General features: G+C 38.5%; 1 protein-coding gene across 4 annotated transcripts in view; it reads left to right on the top strand.

Annotated features, from left to right (window-relative positions):
- Positions 1–297: 297 nt before the first annotated feature.
- Wrn (WRN RecQ like helicase) overlaps positions 298–10047 on the top strand; it is a 142001-nt gene continuing 132251 nt past the window's right edge. For all 4 annotated transcript variants that reach the window (XM_010622218.1, XM_010622213.1, XM_010622194.1 and 1 more), the window contains exon 1: positions 298–507. The gene's annotated coding sequence lies outside the window, so the exon portion shown is untranslated. The remainder of the gene's footprint in view (positions 508–10047) is intronic.

The raw sequence follows: 10047 nt of genomic DNA, 5'->3' as shown, positions 1-10047 counted from the left end.
GGGCGGGCGGTGGACCCCGCCTCCCCAGCGCAGCCGGCTGAAGGGAAAAGGGGGGTCTTGAGCGCTCCTTCGGGGCGCGCCCTGACGGAAGCCCAGCGCTTAGGGATGGAGGGTGCGTGCGACGTGACTGGACAGGTGTGAAGATGGGAATAAGGGCCGGGAGGTGGGAGTGCTCTGACTTGCCGGGATTCCGCCAGGGATGTAGGACTCTGGCTGCTCACCGGGCACCTGCATGAAGACTACATTACCCGAAGTACTCAGCGGCAGCCGGCGTCTGCGCACGCGTATCCCGCCGGCCGGGGGCGGGGCTGGAGGTGGGGAAGCACCGGCTCCCAGAGTTGATGTATATGGTGTGCGCCTGTGAGGCTCCCGCGTACTCTCTGTAGCGAGGGAGTAAAGCTGATTGATTTGGTGCCTAGCCTGAATGCCAGGGTTGCGGGCCTTGGTGTTGTGACGCTCCACAAATCCTCCAGTTGAAGAAGACCCGTCGAGCTGACTCTTCCCAGGGTAACGTGTTCTCTCCACTCCTATTCCCGCAGCTCCGTCCCTCGGGATTGTCATTCTTAGCTTCTGACTCTTGCGGGTGTCCAGATCCTCAGAGCCAGTTTCTGGACTGTATTTGGGGGATTCCTTAGGGTGGTCCCCCTTTCCTCTGCGGAAAAACACCTCCAGATGGTGGGCAGGCCGTCTCGGAGCTTCTTTTCGTCAGAAAGTGTATTTACCCGCTCACTAGTAGTCTATGAAGTGCCCTTAGGAGCTGTCTTTCAGATAAGGCCTTTGTTATTACTGCAGAAATACAGCCACTCAAGGTGCACAGAACGAAGTCGAGGGAAATAACCTGGTAGCTATCATTTAGCAAGTTCTGTTGGATTTCTTGAGTCAAATCATTCCGTATTTGATGACTTTTTCTGGTCGTATGCCAGTTGTTCTCTGCATAGGTTTGATATGTAAAAATTCTACTCCCAGCTCGGAAGGATAATAAGGTCTTTAGGATGCTAATTTAGGAGGCTGACGATCAGAGTAATTTAGGCTTTGCATGTTTATAGTCGATGCACTATACAAAAGTGGGTGGGGGTTAGGATGGGGAGTGCAGTTTAGATTATGATATTCCTGAATATCCCCCGCGCCCCTTCTCCTTTCCTGGTGTTGGGGATTCAAATAGGGACGGCCTCCTGTCTCTGAGGCAAGTGCTCTACCACTGAACTACTTACCCCGTCAACCTTATATTAATAAATTCAACATGTATTTATTGAGTGCTGCTCCTAGGCACTAGAAGTACCAACAGTGAGTGAAACAGAAAGATCTTTTTACTTTTAGATTTCACATTTTAGTGGAAAGAGACATGCAAAAAGTAAAACGTGTAGTATGTCAGAGGTGAAAAATCTTATGGAGAATGATAAAGAGGGGTGAAGAGTGTGAGGAGGATGGGAGCTGTTATTTTACAGTAGGTGTTCAGGGAAGACCTCACTGAGAAGGTAATTTTTTATTACGAATGGAAGGAAGTGAGAGATTACCTTACGGTTTTCCAAGGGGAACGAAAGTGCAAAGGTCCTGAAAGCATCTGCTGATTTGTATTCATAGGTCAGCTTAGGACACCAATCAGTAAGCGAGAGTAGGGTGAGATTGTAGGGCAAGAACCATAAGTGAGAAGGTCATATTGGAAAGAGCAGGGGAGAGATTGTGTAGGCTTTCTGTACTATATCGGAGATTTGAATTTTCATTCTGAGGAAGGTGAAAAGCGATTGGAAAGTTGTCAGAGAAACTCATCTAAATTATCTTTTAAAAATTGTGGTAAAATGTATGTAACAAAATTTGCCAACTTAACCATTTTAGTTGTGCAGTTTGTGACATCACAGCATCTTGTGTAACTGTCACTACTATTTATTTCCAATTTGTTTTTGTTTTTTAATTTGTTTTTGCTTTGGGCTTTACCACTGAGCTACACACATCTTGAGCCATTTCCAAACCTTTATCACTCCCAGCAATGTCTGAGTCCCTTTGGCAGTTCTTTTTTATTTTTCTTAGTACATATTCGTGATACATAGTGACTATATTCAGCTTGCAGGTTCGATAGATTTACATACCACATTTTGATAATTTTTTTACTCCCCCTCTTCAGTTCTTTTGGGTATACCTAGGAATGTTTTTATGCGGGGAGGGAATGGGGATCAAACTCAGCACCTTGTGCTTTTGAGGCAGGAACAGTGGATAGAATGCGGGTCCTTGCGCTTGCAAGGCAGGCAGCAGAACCACTGAGCTAAATCCCTGGCCCTGGACTTTTTTTTTTTCCTCATTGAGTTTATTGGTACATTTTAGGTATACAGTACAGTTACCTTCACCATTGGGATCTTGTACCTTTACATGACAGGTCTTGGTTCTCATTTTTTCCCCTTGTCCCTGCCCTCTCTCACCCCCTCCTCCCTTCCCTATTTACAAATACTTTATTTCCATTTTTTAATTTTCTCATGTTTTTTTTTCTTTTCCCTTATTACCTTTCCCCTACCATTCCTGCTTCCCCTACACCTTTAGCCCTTTTTTTCCTATTTCACATTGTCAGTTATATCATTAGGGTCTTATATACCATTATAGTTTTTCACACCAGAGAAACTATTTGGTATTTATACATGTGTGACTTATTTATTTTACTTAGGAGTATATCCCCAATATGTATCCATTTTCCTATGAATGACTCTAGTTTCTCATTCTTTATGGCTGAATAGTATTCCATCTTATAGAAAAACCACATCTTCTTTATCTGGTCTCCAACTGACAGGCAAATGGGCTGTTTCCAAGTTTAAGCTATTACAAACTGTGCCGCTATAAACATAGGTACGCATATATCACTGTGGTATGATTCTTTTAATTCTTTTGGAAAGATACCCAGCAGAGGGATGGCTGGGTCCAATGGAACCTCTAATCCCAGCTCTTTGAGGTATCTCCATATTGATTTCCATAGTGGTTGCACCAGGCTGCACTCCCACCAACAATGGAGAAGGGTTCCTTTCTCCCCACAACTCTACCAACATTTGTTATTGGTTGATTTCTTGATAGCAGCCATTCTTTTTGGGGTGAGGTAGAATCTCAGTGTTGTTTTCATCTGCATCTCTTGAATGACCAGTGATGTGGAAAGTTTTTTCATTTATTTACTTGCTGCTTTTACTTCTTTGTCTGAGAAATGTCTGTTCATTTCAGATGCCCATTTTTGAATTGGGTCTTTATATTTGCGGAGGCTAATTTTTTTGAGTTCTCTATATATTCTAGATAATAGTCCTTTGTCTGAGGAGCAGCTGGTAAATTTTTTTTCCCACATTGAGGTTGTCCTTTAGTTCTGTTGATGGTTTCTTTTGTGGTGCAGAAGCTTTTTAATAAGATGAGATTCCATTTGTTGATTCTTTCTGCTACTTCCCATGCTACTGAGGATTTGTTCATAAAGTCTTTTCCTATGCCAATGTCTTCTAGAGTTCTGCCTGACGTATCTTCCAGCAAATTGTGACTCTTTTTTAATATTTAGATCTTTAATCCACTTTGATTTTAGTTTAGTGCGTGGTGAAAAATAAGGGTCAAGTTTTAATCTTTGGCAGGTTGAAATCCAGTTTTTCCAACACCGTTTGTTAAAGAGGCTATCTTGTCTCCAGTGAGGATGGTTGGCTCCTTTGTCAAAAATGAGGTAGCTGATTGCTGGGGATTTAGTTCATTGTTTCTGGCACCTGCCTCACAAGCACAAGGACCTGATTTCGATACCTGGTACCCACCCCTCGCCAAAAAGATGAGGTAGCTGAGTACATCTGGAGTTTTTTCTGTATCTTCTAAACTATTCCACTGATCCTCAGGTCTGTTTCTTTGTCAGTATCATGCTGTTTTTATCACAGTAGCTTTGTAGTATAGTTTCAAATTGGGAATTGTTATACCGCTGCCATGTTTCTGTTGCCTAGGATGGCTTTTCTTATTCTAGGTCTCTACTGGTTCCAAATGAATTTTGGATTCTTTTTTCTAGTTCTGTGAAATACAGTGTTGGAATTTCAATTGGCATTGCATTGAATCTGTATAGTAGTTTTGGTAGTATGGCCATTTTCGCTATGTTGATTCTTCCTACCCAGGAGCAGAGAATATCTTTTCATTTTCTTATATCCTCTTTGATCTCTTTTTTCAGAGTGCTGTAGTTTTCAGTGTAGAGGTCTTCTGCTTCTTTTGTTAGGTTGATTCCTACATACTTCATTTTTTTGGATGCTATGGTGAAAGGAATTGTTTCCCTAATTTCTCGCTCAGGAAGTCTGTTATTTGTGTACAAGAAGGCTATTGATTTTTGAGTGTTGACCAGCTACTCTGCTAAAAGTGTCAATTAAGTCTAGAAGTCTTTTGGTGGAGTTTTTTGGGTCTTCAGTGTAGAGTATCACATCGTCAGCAAGTAATGACAGTTTAACTTCTTCCTTTCCTATCTTTATTGCTTTAATTTCTTTCTCTTCTCTAATTGCTGTGGCTAATGTTTCCAGAATTATATCGAAGAGGAGTGGTGATAGTGGGCATCCTTGTCTTGTTCCTGATTTTAATGCGAAGGTTTTCAGTTTTTGGCCATTTAATATGATGTTGGCTGTTGGTTTTTCATAGATAGTCTTCATTAAATTGAGATATAGACCATCTATTCCAATTTTTTTGCAGGTTTTTTTAATCATGAATGAATGTTGAATTTTGTCAAATGCTTTTTCTGCATCTATCGAGAGGATCATATGGTTTTTGTTCTTGACTCTGTTAATATAGTGTATTACATTTATTGACTTATGTATGTTGAACCATCCTTGCATCCCTGGAATAAATTGACTTGGTCAGGATGTATGATCTTCTTGATGATCCTCTGTTTTCTGTTTGTTAGTATCTTATTAAGGATTTTTGCATCTATATTCATTAAGGAGGTTGGCCTGTAGTTCTTTTTTTTATTGGGGTCTTTCCCTGGTTTGGGAATCAAAGTAATACTTGCTTCCAGGAATGAATTTGGAAGTATTGCTTCCCTTTCAATTTCATTGAAAAGTTTAAAGAGTAGTGGTAGTAGTTTTTCTCTAAATGTCTTCAGCAGTGTATCCATCAGGACCTGGGCTTTTCTTTGTTTGTGTGAACTTTTAATTACATTTTCAATTTTACTGATTGTAATTGGGGTGATTAAAATTTTTTTATCTTTTTGTTCATGTTTGGTAATTCATAAGTATCTAGAAATCTGTCCATTTCTTCTGTGTTTTCCATTTTATTAGAGGTTTCTCAAAGTAGGTATTGACGATCTTCTGGATTTCTGTTGGATCTGTTGTAACTTCACCTTTTTCATTCCTAATTGCATGGATCTGAGCCTTTTCTTTCCTTTTTTTTGATAAGGTTAGCTAAGGGTTTATCGACTTTATTTATTCTTTCAAAAAAACCAACTCTTTGATTCATTTATTTTTTGTATCATTTTCTTAGTTTCCATTGTATTAAGTTCTGCTCTAATCTTTATAATTTCCTCTCTTGTATGAACTTTGGGTTTTTCTTGCTCTTGTTTTTCTAGGAGTCTAAGATTCATCATTAGGTTGTTTATTTGAGCTCGCTCTGTTTTCCTAATGTGGGCATTCAATGCTAAGAATTTTCCAGGTAGAACTGCTTTCATGTGTCCCATAGATTCCTGTATGTCGTATTGATATTATCATTTATTTGTAATCATTGTCTCATGTCTTCTTTAATTTCCTCTGTGACCCATTGATTGTTCAGGAGAGTGTTGTTCAATTCCTGGTCTTGTTTTTCATAAAAGTTTATTTTTATATACACAGTAGGCTTCAAGACAACACTTTATTCTAGCTCTAGGTGGCAAAGGATGTTATGGCAGGGAATCCAAATGTTTAAATAAGAATGGAATCAAGGGTCACTATTATTTCACAAACAAGGAACAGCTTTTGCCAAATTTCTTAATTCCACCTGTGGCCAGGAGCCCTGCCCTATGGGGTTCTTTATAGTTTTGTTTGATGTGAAGATTAATTTTTTTACTTCAGAAATGACTGTTGGGCTTTGATGGAGGTTGTGTTGCATCTGTGTATAGTTTTGGGTTTCTTAACAGTGTTAAGTTTTTCTGTAAATGGATAGCTTTCCATTTATTGGTGTTTTTAATTTATTTCAGCGGTACTTTATAGTTTTTAGTGTATACAGTTTTATTTTCCTCTCATTAATACAATTTTTTTTTTCCTGTACTGGGGATTGAACTTGGGTCCTTGCGTTTTAGAGGCAGGCACCAGAACCACTAAGCTAAATCCCCAGCTCTTTAAATGCTATTTTTAATTAAACTGCTTCCTTAATTTTCTTTCAGGGTATTTGTTTTTGGTGTATAGAAACACAGCTGGTTTTCCTTTGTTAGTCTTTTACCCTGCAACTTTGTTGAATTTAGTCAGATTTAGTAGCTTTCTTGTGGATTCCTTAGGATTTTTATATATTGGACCATGCTACCTGAGTAGAGATAGTGTTACTCCTTTCCAATTTAAAAGCATTTTATTTCTTTGTCATGTGTAGTTTCTCTGGGCAGAACTTTCAATACAATGTCAAAGAGCAGTGGTGAAAGTGAGTATCCTTGTCATGCTGCTGATCTTAAGAAGGCTTTTAGTCTTTCAATACTGTGATGTTAGCTATGGGTTTTTCATAAGTTTATCATGTTGAGGAAATTTCCTTTTATTACTAGTCTTCTGAGTGGTTTTCTTTTTTTGTTATGAAAGGGTGTGGGAGTTTGATACATGCCTTTTGTGTCAGTTGAGATGACCATGTTATATTTTTCATTCTGTTAATGTGATGTATTATATTGATTAAATTTCACCCTTGCATTCCTGGGATTTAATTCTTTAAATTGAGTTATCTGTAAACAGAATCAGTTTGGCCATTGTTTTGAGAATAGATTATTGGAGAAAGCAGGTAAAAGGTAATATGGATTGAACTGTGGTTGTAGCAGTGGAAATGGTAAGAACAGGGAGGATTTTAGCTTAATTTTAAAGCTAGGATGAATAGTATTTCCTGAGATTGGATACAGGGTGTGAAAGGAGAGGAATCAAGATGACTTCAAGGTTTCTGGCCTGAACAATCAGAAAGATGGACGTGTACTTTCTGATTGGGAAATTTATAGGAGTGGTTTAGGGAAATTTTTTACCTGCTGAATATAATATGCCAATTAGACATTCAAAGATTTAATAAATAATTGGATATCCTAATTTAAAATTCAGAGGGATGGTCTAGGCCAGTGATGGTGAACCTTTTAGAGATTTCAGTGGTAACAAATAGCTGGCTGTGGCATGTGTGCTATAGGTTTGACACCACTGGTCTCAGCAATTCATAAATTTGGAAGTTATTAGTGATAACTATATAGCTGATTTAGAAGTGATCAGACTAGATGTGATCTCCAAGGTAGAAGAGGACAGGTCTATGGCTTTTGAATTTTGGAATACTTATGGTTTAGAAAATGAAAGGATGAGGAAGGTCCAGAAAGGGTACTAAGGAGCTGTTACTGATATAGATAGGACATCAGGAATTATCACAGGAGCATAAAAGAGCATGGTTATGATTGTGTCACTTTATGCTGATATATTGAGCCAAATAAGATTGGAGAATGGGTTATAAGACTTGGCAGCAAGAAGGTCATTAGTAACCATAACAGAAGCCCTTTGGGTGGAGTGGAATAGTATCAGTGGGTTTAAGAGAGCATTGGAAGTGGAAACAGAAATACTAGTATAGGTGATTCTTTTCAGTAGGTTTTCTATGAAAGGGAGAAGAATTACGGGGTAGTTAGCCTAGAGTTGAGTTGTTGTTGTTTTTTTTTTTTTTTTTTTTTTTTTAAATTGGGAGAAATTGCAGTATATTTTCATACTGATGGAAGTTTCTGGTCAACCCTCAGAGGAAGAATTGATGATATAGGAGAGAGATGAAAAATATCATGAAGTAGATAAGAGGTATAGAATCTAGTGAGGAGGCTGGGTTTGGGAGCACAGTTCATCCATCGTTACAGAAGAGAAAGTAGATGTATTAGAGTTCTTCTAAGAACAAATAGAAGATCCACATATTTATATCTGTATCTCTGTCTCTTTACCTATATTGAGACTTATTATAAGGAGTTGGCATACATGATTATGAAGGCTGAGAGAAGTTATAAGATCTACTAGATTTTCCTAGGAGACTTGGAATAAATTTCAGTCTGAGTCCTGAGACTGAGCTCAAGATAGAGAGAGAGCAAATTCTCTCTATCTTAAGTGGATTATTTAGGCCCACTCATTTTAGGAAGAGCAGTTTGCTTTACTCAGCCTACTGATTCAAATGTTAGTCTCATCTAGAACTCCCTTACAGACACATCCAGAATTTAAAAAATTTTTTTGTAGTGCTGGAAATGAACAAAAGACAGTGGACATTGAACTTGTTAAGTAAAATTGTCTACCACTGAGCCCAGCCCTTCCAGAATAATGTTTAACAAAATATCTTGGACAAGTTGAAACAAACTTAACCATCACAGTAGAGTATATAGGTTCAGATACTCTTTATGAATAGATTTCAGGGTAATAGCTTTTAAAAATTCCTTTTTGATTGCTTCTAGTTAAGGGTGATTGGAAGCAGGGTTATCAGGTAAGAATGAGGATGGGGAGGAGTATGATAGGTTTAAACAGAGAATATGTATAAAATATATTAATTAATAGATAAATAATATATATTTATATATAATATAATATAATAATGTATAATAGACAGGGAAGATAGGCAGGATTTCCAGGAGCATTAAGGACCCACTTGCAGTTGGGAGTCATAAATTTAAAAGTGAAACCAGTTGACGTGGTTTTGTTTTTCTTTTTTTTTTTTTTTTTACTTGCGCTGGCGAGGCAGGCCACCGAACCGCTGAGCTAAATCCCCGGCCCATGCTTTTGTTTTTCGCCTTGTACATTCATTTGACAGCATGCACTAGGTACGGGTAAAGTTTAGGCTGAGAATTTCTTTTATTTAATTAGATTTGGAGTTTTTCAGGAGAGAATGATGAAACTGAGAAGAGCAACAAGGTTAAGGGAGTATGCAAGGAATTAGTTTTTTTTTTTTTTTTTTTTTTTTTTTTTTGGATATCGGGGATTGAACTCAGGGCCTTTGTGCTAAGCTGTAGCCTGAGTCGTTTTTATATTTTGAGACAGGGTCCCACTAAGTTGCTCGGTTGCTGGGGCTGGGTTCTAACTTTGTATCTTTCTGTCTCAGCCTCTCAGAGTGCTGGCATTAGAGGTATGCTGCACCATGCTAGTGCAAGGTTGTATTTATATGTTTGGAATTTAAACTGATGAAGAAGAATAGCCAATGAAAAGGTGGTAGGTCCTTGTTGCACCAAGAGATTGTTGGAGTTGAGTTTTGAAGGGAGTGGATGAATGTGAAAATTGGAAGTGTTATTTAGAGAATGGAGTGCTTAGAATTGGAAATGACAGAGTATCTTCCTGGGAACAAATAAATGGAGGAGGGTGCAAGGAAGATCATTGGAGAGCTAGTGAGAAAACTGAAGGGCATGAGTTCTCTTGAATACCACCAAACACCACAAGTAAACTGTGGAAAAGGGTATAACATGGATATACCCTGGCTACGATGTGATACAGGGGATGGTTGTGGTGAAAATGATAGTCCATTAACACCCAAATACTATCAACTTTCTTTTCCATCTTAGCACTCAAAGGTTAGATGAGTTACATATGGGTGTGTTATACTCATGGTCAACCCAAGAGCCCTTCATGCACTTCTTTTTTTGGGGGGGTACCAGGGATCGAAGTTGGGACTTTGCGCTTGGAAGGCAGGTGGCAGAACCAATTGGGCTAAATCCCTGGCTCCTTCATTCACTTCTTTTATCTTGTAGAAGAGTATGTGACTCAAAGCATCTTTTCTTATTTGCCATCTTGAAATCCTTTACTAAGGGTTTATTCTAACCAAGTTAGCATAAAGTTTTTTTTTGGCTTTCTTGCTTCTTTGGCTAATTTTACCTTTTGGGGTTAGCAGACTATTGTGAGTAATGTATTTTTTTTAATTGAGTTTATTGGTAAATTTTAGGTA

Source organism: Fukomys damarensis, unplaced genomic scaffold (assembly GCF_012274545.1).
Source record: "Fukomys damarensis isolate Sample0158 unplaced genomic scaffold, DMR_v1.0_HiC HiC_scaffold_18, whole genome shotgun sequence".
Taxonomy (NCBI): Eukaryota; Metazoa; Chordata; class Mammalia; order Rodentia; family Bathyergidae; genus Fukomys; species Fukomys damarensis.
The sequence above is the reverse complement of the archived record's forward strand: the minus strand, read 5'-3'. Positions and strand labels throughout refer to the sequence as shown.